The sequence below is a fragment of the Lissotriton vulgaris genome, chromosome 1_1 (assembly GCF_964263255.1).
Source record: "Lissotriton vulgaris chromosome 1_1, aLisVul1.2, whole genome shotgun sequence".
NCBI lineage: Eukaryota > Metazoa > Chordata > Amphibia > Caudata > Salamandridae > Lissotriton > Lissotriton vulgaris.
This window is the reverse complement of record NC_141685.1, coordinates 1,540,745,589-1,540,761,061: the sequence shown is the minus strand read 5'-3', so window position 1 is coordinate 1,540,761,061 and position 15,473 is coordinate 1,540,745,589.

The following is a 15,473-nucleotide window of genomic DNA, read 5'->3' as shown; positions in this document are numbered from 1 at the left end:
TCAAAATCCATTTGCAGCGTGCTGCCTGACTATTGATACACTCAACAACGGTCATATTATCAGACCAGAACACCACAGAGCGATCCCGAAACCCCACTGGCCAAGTTTCTAAGGCTACCAGAATAGGGAACAGCTCCAGAAACCCAATGTTAGCAGTGAGTCCATTATCGTGCCACCACTCAGGCCAGGTTTGTGCCGACCATTGATTGCCGAATATGGCGCCAAAACCTACACTCCCAGCCGAGTGTCCACAACCCCAGTTCTTCCGAAGAAACTGGGGAGTCGGTCCACACGACACGACCATTGAAATCTGCCAGAAATGCCAGCCATATGCGCATATCCTGGCGAACCTCTGCTGACAGTCTTGTGCGGTGGTGCCCTTCCTTGAGGCCCACCATGGCTTGTGCGATAGAACGGGAAAAGGGGCGAGCCATCGGTATTACTCTCAGGGCAAAGTTAAGCTGACCCACAGCCTGTTGTAACTGATGGAGAGTTACTTTTCTCTCGCCGAGACATATTTTGAGCGAGGCCCTGAATTTCATCACCTTCTCTTTAGGCAAGCGGAAGCATCCCTCTACAGAATCGAGCTCAATTCCGAGAAACTCGAGTGTTGTAGATGGCCCTACCGTCTTACCTGGTGCCAGTGGCACACCAAATACCTTCATAAGATTACAGAATTCCCTCAAGGCCTGTGCACATTCCATCTCCCCGGCTGCCCCCAGAAACAGAAAATCATCAAGATAATGCATAACATGTGTAAAACCCGTGGCTCTTGTGAAAGCCCATTGCAAAAAGCTACTGAATTTCTCAAAATACGCACAAGAGATGGAGCAACCCATTGGCATACATTTATCCATGTAATATCGTCCTTGAAAGCTAAAACCTAGGAGACGCTGATCGTCTGGGTGTACCGGGAGCAACCGGAACGCTGACTCGATATCTGATTTAGCCATCAGCGCTCCGGGCCCCAGGCGATTCAAAATGGCGACGGCCTCATCAAAAGATGCGTACCACACCGAACAAACTCCCGGGTCAATCGCATCGTTCACCGAAAGACCCCTAGGAGCCGACAAATTGTGTATTAACCTGAACTCCCCCGGGTCCTTTTTGGGGACCACTCCCAAAGGTGAACAAACAAAATCGCCAACTGGTGGTGTGTCATATGGTCCAGCAACCCGACCTCGGGCCACTTCTTTCCCAATCTTTGCCTGCACCACCGCCGTATTCTGCTGAACCGATAGTTGGTTCTTACATTGTGCTTCCCCCCGAAAATCCCCCGCCGGGATGCGGAAACCATATGAGAAACCGTCTCGCAACACCCCGGCGGAGATATGGTCAGGGTATTCGTTCAGCCAAGGGATCAGTGCCATGATATCAACAGGGGTAGGTAATGGCGCCCCTCGGTCCATTTCAGACCTGTTTGGCGCCTCCCCTACCTCCCGTATCACCAGTCTTGGCACTGCACGTACTCTCTGGGTGCGAAGACTGTCCACACCCTGCACACTCATGCCTGAACTTGCAGGCTCCCTGTGGCCTAGAACACTTGCCTCTGTTAAAGCTCCAGCAGACCCCTTTCTTACCCGGGTTGCCATTATTCTTTGTGTTCTGATCACTGTTTGTACCCGCCCAAAAGGGCGCCCCCAATGAAGGGTGGGAAGGCTCAACCCCGTTCCCGCCTAAAGATGGCGACTTCGCCGTGCTCGACCTCTCAATTTTTTGCCAGGAAATGGAGTCGAAACAATCCCACGTCAGAGATGAGTCGTGCTCCTTGGACTTACGAAATGTGCTATCATAACAACACCATTGATTACCCCGGTACGTTTCATAAAATTCCATGATACGTGTCTGATAAACAGGCAATTCCACCAATAATTCAGGCCTACGTTCCCCCATAATTGCAGTGAACATTCCAAACGCTCTGGCCCAATTGGCGATCGTTTCATCTACTCTGAAACCCGCCATCTTTGCGCGCCATACACTAGGATGCAAAAACTCTTTCTGGTTTTTTACATGCTCAATCTCATAGTGATCGGTCAACAAGGAAAACATGTTCACATATTTATCCGCCCAAATCCTTTCTTTCACCTCAATCGGGATATGTTGAACAACTTTTTCCCTCCTCGAGGGGACCGATCCCTCCCCCACCATCGGCAGTGGTTGCTTACCTGAACCGATAGCTGTGACCGTAGTTGCTGCCGAACCCACGCCCGATACTGGTTGTTCCACGGGAACCTGCGGGGGAACAAGAGGACACGGTGCTTTCGCGGCATCCTTCGATTGCCGCAACTGCTTCATTATCGACCTGGCTTCATCCGCCGTGGCCCCCTCATTCTCTCTGCCCAACCATGCCGCCAACTGGGCAGCCAACTCAGGAGGCATATCTTCCCCATTCACAGGAGTGACTACCACAGGGATCGGTTGTCCCGCGTTCAGGACCGGAACTGGGGCCTCGGTCGGGGTGACCGGGTGCGCTGGAGGTTATTCGGGAACCGGGGCCTCCCCACCCGATGCCCCCTTCTTGGCTCTTCTACCTCTCCCGTTAGGGACTACTCCCGGCAATGCTGGTCCGATGACTCTCTTTGGTCCACCCGCACCATTCATTGCCGCCATCTGCTTCTTCATGTCCGCCATGTCTTTCATCAGCATACGAAGCATCTGGTCGGTTCCAACCCTCTTTCCGACCTTCTTGCCCGGCATCTTCTAGGTCTGAAAGCTTCGACTCGCTGAAAGAAGAAACACAAAAAGTAAATTCTTCAAAATTGGCTCTTGTTCCGTCAAGGGCTCACATGCAACGAGGAGGTGCAGCTTCCAAGCACAGGAACAAGAGGATGCTTCCTTGGATTGCTGCTCCATTTATTCTTCTCCGGGAGGGCGTGGACCCTCCTCCGACCGCCTACAGGGCGTGGCCAACGGTGTAGGTGTCTAGGACAGCCTCCTCTTGGGCGGGAAAAGGCGCGCCCCAGCTACGCCGCTTCGGGCATACCAGCCGTGACACGCCTCCCGCCCAAGATGGCTTCCCAGGGGGATCGGGGCACCCGACCATACGTTCGGGGGGACTGAGTGGTCGCCCCTTTCCAAAAATAGAGCATATGGGAGCAACAATTATTTTGTCAAAAAATTTGAAATCAAAATTGGATTCATTAGAGAAGAGTATATCTATAACTGATGGTTTTGAAAAGCCTCTGAATGTGTGTTTAAATTGTCGTATCATTTTGAGAAGGAATTTAAATGTTGAAAGAGGTCTGGTAAATGTAGCAACGGGTCATGTTGTTGATTTTGTGAATTACAGAAATAGAGATGGAATTGAATTTTTAAAAATTACATTTGATGGCATTGAACAAGTACAACAAATCAGTCGTTCTGCTAGTTTTTTGCTTGTAAAAGACTTATATGTTCGCGAAAACAGTTTCCTGTTTGTTTGTCATATGCGGTGACAATTCATAAATCTCAAGGTTTAAGTATAGATAGTGCTTTGGTGAACATTGGAAGTTTTGTGTTAAAAGAGGGTATGGCATATGTGGCATTATCACGAGTCAGAACTTTATCAGGATTGTACTTGATTGAGTGTGATGGGACAAAGATTTGTACAGATCTAGATTGTGTTAAAGAATACAATAGGTTAAGAAGAGAGTATGCTCCACATTTGCCTCAATATCCTCTGTTTGAAAAACGTGTGGTAGGCCGAAAAAGAAGAAATGAGAATAATTGCAGTGATGTAGTAGTGATGGAGCTGGGATTCGCGTGCAAAGCGCCCTACTCTCATGCAAAACCCTTGTCTAAATTGCATAATCGTATTAACACTGTTGTTCGTCATTTATAAAGTGTTTTTCCCAACACGCGGGTGTCCCCAGGATGCTTGCCTGTATGTCTTTTCTCATACTAACGAAGCTTGCACTAAAAGCGGCTGCTTCGCTGAAATTCAGTCTGCGCATGCGTCGGTCATACCCATGTGATGTGACGCACTCGCATTCTGGAGGGAGTTTTGTGCTCATGCGCACTGTTGCAAATATGGCTGCTTGACTCTCACCACGCTCTCCGCTTATTGCTGCTGCTTTTGCTTGTCTGTCTTTTCGCACTAAACAATAACGCTATAGTCATTATAAAGTAAGGGTTGGTTAATATCTCATCATGGTATACAGTGTGATCATTTTATATGTGATTTTAATTTGTTCTCGCTTACTTTTCATGTACCGCGTCTTTGTGGGCTGGGGCATACGTGAGCAACGCCATCTTGAGGCTCATCTGAACCCTGTCAGCTGACCAGGGAAAATCCTAACTGCGCAGAAGCTAAAACTAGCCAGCTGGCTCCTGAAGCTCGATGCGCCTGGGAACCCATCCCGAAGATGCAAGATTATACCTTGAACTGTCATACACTGTTGCTATATACTGAACTCGTGCATTGTATTCTGTATTCCTATGCCTGGGAACGTGAACCCGGGGGGCGGGTATGCAAACCTGAATATTAAATATGGGAAAGCTGAATTTTAGGAGGTGGTAATGATCGCACCACCTCTCTTGACCAATCATAATATGAGAAGCTGTCACTTGCAACATTAGTGGGTGGTCTGAGGGTCCCCAAAACTGTATAATTGCCCTAGTTTAGCTTAGGAAAATTGTCCGACTTGTCCGAGTAGCAGACCTGTCACTGACCCTACGAACTCTATAGGTGCTCAATCTGAAGTGCTGCGGAGCACTCTGTCCATACTTTCCACAAACTCCTAAGGGGTGGAAAAATCCTAAGTGCTGGCGAAGCACTTTGCTGGGAAATTCGAAAATCCAATCGGGGTTTCTGGTGGATTACTTGCAGAAGGGGGTAACGCAGGCGTTGCTGTCCGAAGCTGTGGGTGTTGGTCGTACCCTGGGAGGCCCAGTCCTTTTGACCCGAACCTGAGGGGTATCCTGTCCTGATCTGTCCGCGAGCTGTACCTGCTTGCATTCTGACGTTCCTTCCTGAGGGTCCTTGTCCCCGTCTTCCCATCTGACCCGTGGCCAGGGTTAGACTTCAATCTGAACTTAGGTAATTATTAGACTGAGGGTTTGCATTCTCATTCTCTCTCTCTCTCCCTCTCTCTCAATATTCTTTCAGAAAAGCATTACTTGCCAATGATATTATTCTATTCTCTTTTTGCGAACTACACGTGATTGTTTAATAGGTTTGTTCCACTTCTCTCCCCACCCTTAGCAAAGTGTCAATCCGTTTTTTCAATAGTATGTTCCCGTTTTTCCCTTACCTTTAGTTGGTTGCAGTGAATTTAGAAAGAATGGTTTAAGGATAAGTACATGTTTTAGGTCCCCACCTTAAACTCGTGTCCTAGTATAAAGTTTTAGTGATTAGTTCTGTTCTAAAAATTCCTACCCTTAGTCTTCCCATATATTCTAATGGTTATAATTCTAATACAAAGTTACATATTGGTGTTGATATTGATGTTTGATATATTATTCTGCATATCGCTTATTGTCTTGGCATCTTCTCTTTGAATCTTTATATAAAGTTTAAAACTTCATCAGGTGTCTGTGGTCATTTTACAAAAATTGTGGATAAGTATGATATTAATGTTAGAAAGTATTTGATTTAGTCCTGTCTGCTCTTTTCCCTGCTAAGCTCCAGATCTGTCGTAGGAATTGTGCCTGGGGTAAGTCAGGTACATGGTAAGCAGAGGTGAAACCAACCTTAATTACTCATAAGAGCGTGTAGCAGAAGCCAAATCACCCAGTTCCCACCGAAAGTCAATGGTGTATTAAATCTATGTGCACGCCGTGGGCCCAGTGCGTGTAAGAAATAGGTGAACTCGGTGACCCGGGTGAACTGCGCGCTCTATCAGTAATTTTCTGGCAGCCAGAGGATGGTTTGGACTAGTTAGATTAGGTAGACAGGATAAGTCATAAACAAACCGTGAAAATAGAACGTGCTGCTGATTTCTACTGTATTTTTTTTTTCAAAGTTTTTTTGAAATGTTTAAATTTATATGTAAATGTACATGATTTTGCATTGCTGCTATAGATATTGCATGTTGAATTAACCCAAAAATTGTTTGTGAATGTTCAGTGTAGTCCGAATCCCCGGGGAAGTATTTTAGCTAACGGTGAGCAGAATCCGGTTAGCTGTTGAAGTCACTAGGGTTTGAATCATTAGTGCAGGGTTAGGATAACTGGAAGCACTAATTAGGACCTTTGTTTTCTAGAGTGAATGATAGCTACGAGTCCTTTATAAAACTTTCATTGCGATATCACCTAGTAAGGGTCGCATACGGGAGGAGTAGTAGGGTCTCCGAGGCTTGTCTGGTAAGTAAGATAGTTCACTGGTGAAATCCTGGCTCAGTACATATCCCCGACTGAGGTGGATGAGTCAGAAGAATAACGGGTTCTATGTTAATAGTGTGAAGGGACAGGCAAAGAAGTCTATCCAGAGTGAATGAGAAGTAGACAGAAGTGGTTTACTTGTACCGAGAGAAAGTTTTTCTATCTTTTTAGAACACTCAGACATAGTGGCAAACGTTGCGTGTTGGTAAGTAAACTCTGTATTCGCACTTTAGGGAAAGTAAAAAGTTTCCGTTACCTTGTGAAGGAGGGAGTCAGTCGGAGAGCTGCTCTGACGTCACTCCGTGCCGCGCTGGTATTGGTCAAAACAGCGGGTGTGTAGCGGAGCTGAAATTGTGAAGGAGGGGTGAGTGCCGAAGAGTGAGACTCTGTCTTGCGAAAAGGCCGCGCACCCATTGGACAAGGGAATTTGTAATCACTGACCTGATTGGGTATTGTGAAATAAAAGTCGCGCTAGCATTGGAAGCACAAAGGTAAACAAAATTAATCAAGCCGAGTTAGAAGAGAGTCTGGAAAATTATATGTGGTATCCAGATTTTATACCGAATCCAAAGCACCTAGGATTTTACAAGGAGCAGCTTATACGAGGTAGACCGCACATGATGTATGGGGTAAAGAGGAAATTGTCATTTACTGACAAAGTAAAGAATTTTTTCAAAACCGACAAGCCCATTAGGACGAGGGAAGGTGTGCTTATTCCCCCGCCGAATACCCCTGCTTCTTTTATGTTGTTTGATAAAGGGTATCACACTTGTGTCTGGTTAGAAAATTGGGCAAAGTATACTGTAGATGACGGAGTCCTAGCATTCCCTGTTGAAGGTACATTTAATGGTCGGATCCTGTTTAACCTAAGGACCCGCATGAATGAATTACACCCCAGACCTAGGCTGACCCAGTACGAAGCTCTGGAGGAATGGGAGATTGAGGCTGCAGAGCGAGATAAACCCAGGATGGATAAGGGAGTGAGTAAATGGTATCCCAGGCTTCCTACTCCAACTAAAGAGCAGAAAATGAAACAGTGGAGGCAATCTATGTTGACGGAAGGATTGTTTCCCATGATGGGGGTAGTAGAAGAAAAGGGAGGTAAATGCAAAGCAAAGACCCATCACCTAATGACTGTAGGGGATTCAGAAGATGAGCACCTGGAAGATTTGTTAATGAAAAATCCACCTCCCTATGTTGCAGAGTCAGAACCTGTGCATTCCCCAAATCCCTTTTCAAAGTATCCTAGATGTAGGAGGGATAGTGATACAGATGGAACGGGTACAGACAGTAAAACCAGTGACGGGGATGGATTTTGCAGACCTAAATCCACGGTCCCAAACTATCAGCCGTTCGGAGAAGGTCCACCTCGAATGGTCACTCCGACTGCCCCGAGTATTTATCCGTCCTTAGTACCACAGGTATTGCATGACAATTCTGCCGAAAAAGCATGGCGGGAAAAAGAGAAAGAAGCCCTGGCTAGACAGCGGGAAGATTTAGTTCGAACCATCGCCCAGATACATCCCCATCCTGATTCTCTGACTATTCCAGTAACTATTGGCCCAGCTATTCCACTGTATAGAAATGACCTGACTAGTCCCCATCCTCCTGTTGTTCCCCCCATACCACCTACTCCTAGTGTCCCTTCCTCGAAGAAGGAAGTATTCATAGATGAGGACCAGGAAAGTGAATGTGAGTCTGTGGTGCTGATGGATTTGCCCATTAGAGAACCTAGGACTAGTACAATAGGGACAAGAAGTCAGCCTAGAATAAGAGAAGTGTCGATTGAAGGCGCGACTGGGATTAGGAGTGCTACTGTAGTAACCCCTGAAGAATTAGACAGATGGTCAAAGGAGCTGGAAAAGGAGACTACCCCCCAACCCAAAGCATTAGAAATATATACATTGAGAATAGAAATAGAAGAAATGATGGCTGGAAATGTAGGAGTTGAACGCCTAAGCTCATACAATGAAGAAGAGTTACTGTTCATCAGCAAAAATCTTACCCGGAGTGCTAGATTGCTCCATGAAAGGATAATAGATACAGCCACAGAAATGGGAATTGATGTCAGTCGTTCCAAAATTCTTCAGAAACCCTACAGAGTAGACTTTTCCGACAAGGATCTAGAAAGCCTGAATGTAATGGGGAAACAGATCCAAGTAAAAGAATTGTTGAAGCTCCTGCAGAAGTGGGGAGAGGTGGGGAAATGGAGAACCCGGTGGGCAAAGAAAAGGGAAGACAGCAGGGCGAAGTCTCAGGCTTCAGAATTTATGTTAAAGGAAGTAACACCAACAGAGAAATTGTGCCCCATGAGAGAGGTCCCGGGAGGGAAATATGTCCATGTCCCTTGGTCCCGACAGGATATTGTGTCATTTACAAATGACTTCCCGAAATTACGAGAAAAGCCAGTTGACTGGTACAGGCAGGTAGAACGCTTCATAAAGGTTCAGAAATGCCTCTTGAAAGACCTGGATGGGTTTTTCGATATTGTGGTCCCTGTAGATTTATGGACCGACTGTAAAATCGAAATTGATTGGCCCAGTGAAGAGTTCCCTAGAGATGAGAAAACAGGAGCTCCTGCACCTGAAGTAATGAGGAAGTATGAACAAGTCATACAATATCTCAAGAAAAAGGTTCCCGCAAAAGAAACAGATTGGACCCGAATAGATAGAACTACCCAGGAACGTGATGAAACGGTACATTCATTTTATGAAAGGCTGTTGCAGGTATTTAAAACTTACAGTGGTATTGATAACGTAGACATGAAAGACATGACTCACTTTAGCTACAGATTCGTGCTAGGATTGAGACCTGAAATCTCACAATGGATTCGAGATAACAAAATCAGTTGGCAGGGAAAGCCCATAGATGATGTCCTGAAATATGCTAAGTACTGCGAAGATGAAATCGAAAACAAAAAGAAGGCCCTCAAGGAAAAGGTCATGTGGGCACAGGTAAAACTAGCTGAGCAACAAGAAAAACAGTTAAGTCAGTTGACCACTGGTAACAATGCTCAAAATGCCACTGCTGGGGGAGGAGGGAAACCCCGCACTAAAATGAGTAGGGAAGAGGCCATGAAGAAATTTCCGTGCAATGGGTGCGGCCAGATGGGGCATTGGCGAGACGAGTGTCCACACCTGCAGGCAGGTAATGCCCCTGTAAATGGTTTAAATCCACAGGTGCCGAAAGAGGGGACGAGAAAGAACCAGCAACAGGTAAAGCTACCTCCAGTACCTCGCGCTCCCAGACAGAATTTTAAGAATCAGGGTCAGCAGAATGAGAGGGCGGAAGTATGGGAAGTCGAGAGTGAAAGAAACGCAGTCATTCCACAGTATTTGTTAAATGATACCTTCCTCTGTGAAGATCAAGATTGACGGGGCCTGAGGGGGGAGGATGAGGAGTGCGTGCTTGGCGCCTCCTTACCGGTAGACCAGACTGGACCATACATTGAAGGAAAGGTTGAAGGAAAAGATGTCACCTTTCTGTTGGACACTGGCGCTACCAGATCTACTGTAAGAACAGTGGATGTCCCTAACCTACCCCTCTCGGGAGAAGCGATCCAAGTAGTGGGCGTCTCAAATCAGATAATAAGTACTCCAGTAACTGAACCAATGGAAATTTCTATAGGAAATTTCAAAGAAATGCACCGATTTGTGGTCTGTGATTCCAGTCCTGTAAACCTGTTAGGACGTGATTTGTTGTGCAAGATGCGTTGTACCATTTTCTGCACACCAAATGGCGTCGAAATTCAGACCCCTGATGAAGATGGCCTGTACAAACTGATGTTAGTCAGACAAGATTCTGATATTAAGCCTTTGACAATTGAGGATTTACCTGAAGAGCTCCAAGTAAGAGTAGTTCCAGAAGTATGGGATTTCACAGGAAAAGATGTAGGCTTAATGGCAAATGTGGACCCAGTTAAAATAGCAATAAAAGCAAATGCTATATACCCGAAAACCAGACAGTACAAAATGAGTGCAGAAGTAAAAGCTGGAGTGGCGACTGAAATTACCAGGCTACTCGAAGCAGAAATAATAGAGGAAGTGATGAGCAGTCCCTGTAATTCACCAATCATTGGGATCAAAAAGCCTAGTGGAAAGTACAGGGTAGTGCAGGATTTGCGCAAGGTGAACCAAATTGTTGTGCCTTGCTGTCCTGTTGTGCCCAACCCTGCAGTGATTCTATATCAGATTCCCTGGAATGCAGAATGGTTCACTGTCATCGACCTGTGCCATGCGTTCTTTTCCATCCCATTGCATCCAGAAAGCAAATTCCTTTTCAGTTTTGAATTTGACAGCCATATCTATGTCTGGAATCGTGTCCCCCAGGGGTACACCGAAAGTCCATCGATTTTCAACCAGATACTGAAAAAGTGCCTTGAATCCCTAGTGCTGCCAAGAGAGTCTGTTTTAGTGCAGTACATAGATGACCTGTTGGTGGCGTCTAAAACCCAGACTGACTGTGTCACTGACACAATTGCCCTGCTGAATCACTTAGGAAAGGGAGGACATAAAGTGTCGCCTGACAAGTTACAATTCTGTAAAAACTCAGTAAAATATCTGAGGCACCAGATAGAAAAAGGAATCAGGAAAGTCACTTCTGAAAGGATTAAAATAATTAAAGCAATGGAACTACCCAGAACTCAGAAAGAAGTGAGAATGTTCTTGGGAGTCGTGGGTTACTGCAGACAATGGATTGTAGGATTTGCGGCTCTAGCAAGACCCCTGATAAAAATGACAAAGAAAGGAGTAGAAGACCCCGTCAGCTGGGACAACGAAAGCATGAATGCTTGGGTAACTTTGAGAAACTGTCTATGTACCGCTCCTGCATTGGGTATGCCTGATTACACCAAGCCTTTTGAACTATTCTGTGACACAAGAGAGAATTGCGCTCTTTCAGTCCTGACCCAGGAGCACGGGCTGGTTAGAAGGCCAGTGGCCTATTTCTCAGCTACTCTAGATCCAGTGGCTGCTGGATTGCCTGGGTGCTTGAAGGCAGTGGCTGCTACTTGCATCAGTCTGGAACAGAGTGAGAACATTGTCATGGGACATCACGTCACTGTATATGTTCCTCATTCCGTTGTAATCCTACTGACCAGAACTAAGACCCAGTACCTCACGCCTAGTCGACTGACTAAGTATGAGAGAATTTTAATTGGCGCCGAAAATATAACTATTTCTCGGTGCAACGTCTTGAACCCTGCAACCCTGTTACCGGTCCCTCTGGATGTAGAAGATGAAGGGGGGGGGGAACATAATTGCATCGATTTTACTGAGTACAGTACAAAGCCCCATCCGGATATCCGTGAAGTAGCATTACTTGATGGGGATAAGACAATGTTCGTGGATGGCTCGTGTTTAAGACATGAGAGTGGGGGCCTGAGTGCTGCCTATGCTGTGGTTACATTGACAGAAACCATAGAGGCATCTTACCTGAGCGAGGTGAAATCTGCACAAGTGGCAGAGCTCATCGCGTTAACTCGAGCATGTAAGAGGGGAAAGAACAAAAGAATTACTGTTTACACAGACAGTCAGTACTGTTTCGGGGTTGTTCATGACTTCGGCCAATTGTGGCTGCAAAGAGAATTCATGACTTCCTCAGGCACTCCTATCAGAAACGGAAAAGTGGTGCATAACCTACTGGAAGCTATTCAATTGCCCAAAGAATTGGCTGTGGTCAAGTGTGCGGCTCACAGATCTGGAAATGATGATGTGACTGCCGGTAATAGGTACGCTGACCAAATTGCACAATTTTGTGCCCGACACCATATGTCACTCCAAATTGCCTTGTGGAGTGGAACCAGCTGCCAACTTATGTTGTTTGAGAATGTGTCAACGTGGGAAGAATTGAAAGAGTTGCAACAGGCTACAGACAGACAGGAGAAGGGAAAATGGGCAGCGGAAGGATGCAAATTGAGGGATGATGGTGTGGTGGTAAACACGACTGGTGTGCCCGTACTGCCTGATAGCTTGATTGACCCCATGATCAGAATGATACATGAACCCACACATATGGGAAGAGACGCAATGTGCAGAGTGTTTGAAAAGGTGTTCTGTAACTCAAAGTTCAGGAACCAGGCGGAAAGGCTGTGCCAGAGGTGCCTAGTGTGTCAGCAATTCAATGCAGGAAAGAGGACTGTAGTAGAGCAAAGTACTGTTGGAAAGGCAGTAGGTCCCTTTGTTAGAATGCAGGCAGACTTTGTAACCATGCCCAAATGCAAGGGATATAGATATATCCTAGTCATAGTTTGCCTGTTCTCCAGGTGGGTGGAGGCTTACCCAGCAAAGAAAAATGATGCCCTAACTACAGCCAAGCTATTGCTCAGGGAGTTGATACCTAGGTACGGAATCCCAGAGACTATCGAAACGGACCAAGGTGGGCATTTTGCCAACGATGTCCTAGAAGAACTCTGTAAAGCATTCAAAATGAAGCAAAGACTGCATTGTGCCTACCGTCCAGAGGCTTCTGGGGTAGTGGAACAAATAAATGGCACCCTGAAATCCAGATTGGGAAAAATGTGTGACTCCACAAAGATGAACTGGATAGAAGCTTTACCCCTTGTGCTGATGAGTCTGAGGAGTATCCCGAACAGAAAAACTGGCCTGAGTCCCCATGAAGTGTTGATGGGAAGAGTGATGCGACAGGCATGGGTACCCGGACACAAACTGCTAAGCATTTCTGATGATATGGTATTAGAATACTGCAAGCAGCTGGGTGACCAAGTGCGTTCTCTCTCTCAGCAGATTGGAGAGACAGAAGACGAGTGGCCAGAGACTCCAGCGCATAAACTGCGACCAGGAGATTGGGTGGCGTTAAAGAAACACACCCGGAGCAGTTGCCTGAAGCCAAGGTGGGGAAAGCCACGACAAGTGATCCTCGTCACTACTACTGCTGTAAAGTGTGCTGGTGTACCGAAGTGGATCCACGCCAGCCACACGAAGCGGGTATCTGGAGAAAACGCGACTGGAGCTGAAGGCAGCGCAGCTGAAGACGCCTCTGAGGAAGAGAGTCCGGAGCTAGCTGACATTGAGCTGCCGAGCACAAGTCGAGACGTTGAATGGTATCCCGCCGACGAACAGGTTCATGATCCAATACGAACCAGGAAATATTCCTACTTAGACAGTGAGTGGGATAGTCCAGGTGAGCTAGAACTAGAAGAAGAAGGTCAGGTCAACGAGAATCACATCACACCTGATCAGGAAGTAGGCCAAGTAGGGTCAGATCGAGACCTCGAGAACTCTCCCGAGACTCCAGAGAGTGAAGAGGGACAGTTAGAAATTAGAGCTGACGTTCATGCAGAAGAAAGTGAAGAGATCGAAGGGCATGAACTGGAACAGATAGAACTAGATCAAAGTGCTCAGACAACGGAAACCACAGTAACCAAAAATAAAAAGAAAGTACGATTTGAATCTGAGCAGGGTCAGAATAGGGACCAGGCAGAAGAAGTAGATGAAAGACCTGGAACTAGTCAGACAGGCAGGAAAACAGAGGTGCCACAACAAAAAGTGAAAAGAGTGCACGAAGAAGGCCAAGTCTCCTCAACCACTGGGAGGCACGGAGGGAGAAGTGCACCCCGATACGTAAAGAGACTGAGGCTCAGGCTAAAGACAGTCGAAGAAAACGATAAAGACCGAAAAAGGGCTCAAAGTGAAAGAAGGGCAGCCCAAGGAAAATCGCGGAGAAAAAGCGACAGACTAAAGAAACAGAACCAACGGTATCGAAGCCCTGAGTGGACTTACTTTGTGTTGGAAGAAATAGACGAACCACACCACAGTGGCAACAGTGAAGAAGAGTCCATTGCTGATCGGAGCTCTGACGAAGACCCTCCTTGAAAAAGCCCAGAAGTGAGCCTTTGGTGCAAAGGAACGAAGAGGGGTAGCGAAAGCCACCTGTAAGCTAAAAATGTCTGATCCGAGTGTCTCTGGGAGATCCCGGTGTGGGTGTCTCAAAACCTGTTGTAAGATATGCTTGTGTAGTATAGCCATGCTAATAGTAATGTGGATAGGACTAACAGTTTTCCTACCTTTTATGATAAGTAAAAATCCTAACTTGTCCCCTACTGAACCCGAAGCAGTAGACGTAGGAGATGTACAGACTGCAGAAACACCACGAAGCTTAGAAAGACGTGACAACAAAATCAGACTGACACACACACGACCTAATTTAGAAGCATCAGATGAGGATGGACTATATTTTCACAAAATGAAAAACAGGACGCATCTAAATGTTTTTGCTAACTTATTAGTGCATTACGTAGAAGCTATGGAAATAGAGGACTGTTATGTCTGCATGAAGCTGCCAACTTCAGTGGCTGAAGGCGTGACATACCACCATCTACCTTTGACCTATGGAATCTCCTGTAGTATATTAGCTAGCTTGTTCTATAGAAGCACCTTGCAATACTATTATTCAAATGATGACGTAGTATTTTCTGAACTGCCTATTAGAGGACACTTGAACCGTGTACATACTACAAGTGACGTGACCCGTTATATGGGAGAATATTTTCTGACTATAGGTAACATAGATTTAAATGAAGCTAGAGAATCTAATTTGACCTGTTCTCTGCAAGAGCAGGAAAAGATGTTCATTAAGATGGCAGACAGAAGGAGAGAAAAGTTTCAAAAGAAAGCAAATGACGAAAAGGATAGAGTTCCTAGGTGGGCTGAGCACATGGATAACACCTCGCAAGGCGAAGCTAATCCTGCCTTGTTGCTGGATCTTGAACGAAAGGGGAAACTTTGTATCCATAGGGAAAAGACAGAGTACTATAACAATGTATTCATCGGTTCCAGCGAGTGTGAACATAATTACAAGGTAATTGGAGGTTGGGGTTTCAAAAATGGGTCAGAACCTGTGTTTCCCGGAATATATTATATATGTGGGAACAAGGCTTATTTTAAATTGCCGGATCACTGGTATGGAAGCTGCTACTTTGGCATTGTTTTCCCGAAAATATACCATGTGAATAATGCAGCTGGAAGCGATGAAGATACTAATGGCTTAGTGCGTAGTAGACGTGAAAGTGTAGGTGAAATTATAGGTGATATTTTTAGTGCACTGATACCTGGAATGGGGGTAGTTCTGAACACCCATAGAATCTGCAAATTGTCTACAGTGGTGGACCGGTTATCAACGGACACTGCTGCAGGATTCCTGATGGTCAATACCGA